At 45.2% G+C, this 2,500-nt stretch overlaps 1 protein-coding gene; it reads left to right on the top strand.

The window, feature by feature from the left end:
- CNAG_05903 (hypothetical protein) overlaps nt 1–2,500 on the top strand; it is a 5,193-nt gene that overhangs the window by 1,527 nt on the left and 1,166 nt on the right. The window contains exons 9-12 of the mRNA XM_012195019.1: nt 1–1,474; nt 1,534–1,601; nt 1,656–1,920; nt 1,994–2,500. The exon at nt 1–1,474 is cut by the window's left edge and continues 31 nt beyond it; the exon at nt 1,994–2,500 is cut by the window's right edge and continues 206 nt beyond it.

Raw genomic sequence — 2,500 nt, 5'->3', positions numbered from 1 at the left:
TCAAACGGTTCCATATTTGGTTTTGAAGTCTAATACAGAAAGAAATAATATAATCCCAAACTTCAACCTGCTTATGCTAATAGTCTACAGTAAATTGAACATTTTACTTCGCATTCAGAGTCTCCCGACCTCCGTCCTGATTCTCTCCTCTGTCGCCTTAACCTTCTCCCTAATAACTTCCTCACAAGTCTCCTCACTAGATCTGATCACAATTTCCTTCTCCATCTCAATGGCGTTGTGGAGGTCATCAAGCCAGAAGCTGGAAGTCAAAATGACCGGCAGCGAGAGAGAAATAACACCCAGCAAAGAGTGGGACTTTGAAACACCAGGCGGTATCGAAGTAGCTTTTAATCACCAGGTTTCGGTGCTCAGTCACGCCCAGAGATACCAATAGTATACAAAATCCCACCAGCTGCCTTATCAGTCATATCTTTCGAGGCAGCAACAGCAATAAAATCACAGCAATAAAAAAACACTAGCCATAAGAAGTGCAGCAGGTCGAGAACCGAAGTCAGCATGCCTCGATTCAGAGGGACGAGCGACGGCAGCCACGATTGGAAGGACGACAGCAATAGTAGTGATAGCAGAGTGTTTGGAGAAAGATGAAGTGGCAATCAAGAGGTATGCTGAAGTAGTCGATTGTTGGAGATCCTAGACGAAAACAACAGGAATGATAGTACTTTGAGAAGAGTAAGTTTTATGTCGTTTACCAGGTTGGATGCGATGCCCACCCTTAGGGCATCTAGAGCCTGGAGTCCTTCCCAAACACGACATCTACGAACTTAATAAGTTAACGATACGAAAGCATGAGTTTGGAAGGAAGGAAACCATAAGAACCCAATTTTTGTAACATCGGCGTTTTGACCAGAAGTATCAGACTTGATCGAGATTGTCTCTGCCTTGTCAAGGCTTGAGATTTGATCGTCCTCCTCCAGAGACTTTCTATCTGGAAGAGACTTGGGGCGGGAATCATCTGTCTGGGAACGGATGGGTATTCTTTTACATTGTTTGGCTTTGGAAGGAACGAGGATTTCATTCGATATACCCGCATCGCAAATGGAAGCTCTAAGAGAGACCGAATAATGTTCGTACCCTGGGATAAGCCTGTGGATTATTTTCAACTGAAGCGGCACCTGCCAGAAAATGGAATGGTATCCAGTCGGGTTTCATACGCATGGGTCTCCGTTCTCTAGTGCATTGGGCGTTCCCCCCTTACAACGTGCCTTATATGAACAATAAACTCGCATCGCCATCGTCAGCGATCATCCTTTCCTATACTGGAGAATTGCAAAGCAGTGCAGTTCGCTGTCCAGCCTGTTTGTCCTCATTTTTGAAGACAAACTTTCTCTTTTAATATTTATACTAATGACACTAATTTATTTAATCATGATGTCCACAACAAATGATATAGCAGCAGACAAAATCGGTGTATATTCAGCCAAGCGTTTGGTTGATAGTCGTCCTTGAGTCCAAAGTAAGGGAGATTGTGAGTTCGAAATCATGAAAGCGTCGCTTATCGATGGTCAATCATAGTCTCATAACCCGACATTGCATTCAAGCTAGCTGCAACACCGACTTCCCTTCTCAGTGAATGCGATGCTGTATGTGACCAATCTTTTTCCTCACTGACTTGTGATCGTATTAAGACTGCACAGGGAGCAAAAAAAAAGAAAAAAAGAGGAGGCGCATACAGAACAAAAGAGACAGGAGCTCTTTGGCAAGGCAAAGCGCACTTTAAAGGCGATCGAGCAATGATGCTCTTGCAGAACTCGGCACCTCTGGTTGAATACTCCAAATCCTAATGGCATTTGGGGCATGTCACTTCGTTCACGAAAAGCGCACAATTCTCCCAGAATGGCGGCCAATGCTCGAGAACGCACAGACAGATATGTGATCAGCAACAGCTGGGTCCTAACAAAGGTGACTTTTTCTCCATAATTTAACCCATTGAATGGTGCTGCCGCTGACAGTTGATTGTATTTTAACTGCAAAGGAGCTCCAGTGGAATATTTGATCCAGGATTTTCAAGCACAACAGTTAAAAATACGTCGCTGCTCATCTGCTCACAGAGCTGCCAGTGGATGCCTGACGAGGAACGCCGGTATCACCGATCACAGTTTGCAAAGCATATGCCATGCATGGAAAGCAGCGAAGCCCATGAGCGATCCGGCCAATATCGCAAGGCTTGTCGATTGCATAATTCGAAGAGGTCCTTGTTTGTTAGTTTTCCGACGATCCCGCTCGGGTCAATTCTTTGATTTACTACGCCAATGCGAAATTGTGGCGCTGTCAACGATGGAGGCCGAATACATGAGGATGATTGCGGAAAAAGCTTGCTGATGGCTCCATCCAGCTTACCCACACTCCTTCCGCTCAGAATGTTGGCGATTCTTTGACGAAAAGTCTGTCTATTTGAAAAAATGGTGTAAGGTGTTGGGGATGGAACGTGTAGAGCTCGAGCTCCCCGGCCGTCCAGCGGACTCGTACTACAAACAAGGCA

This window comes from Cryptococcus neoformans, chromosome 7 (assembly GCF_000149245.1).
Source record: "Cryptococcus neoformans var. grubii H99 chromosome 7, complete sequence".
In the NCBI taxonomy this organism is placed as follows: Eukaryota; Fungi; Basidiomycota; class Tremellomycetes; order Tremellales; family Cryptococcaceae; genus Cryptococcus; species Cryptococcus neoformans.
This window is presented reverse-complemented; position numbering and strand designations above follow the sequence as displayed.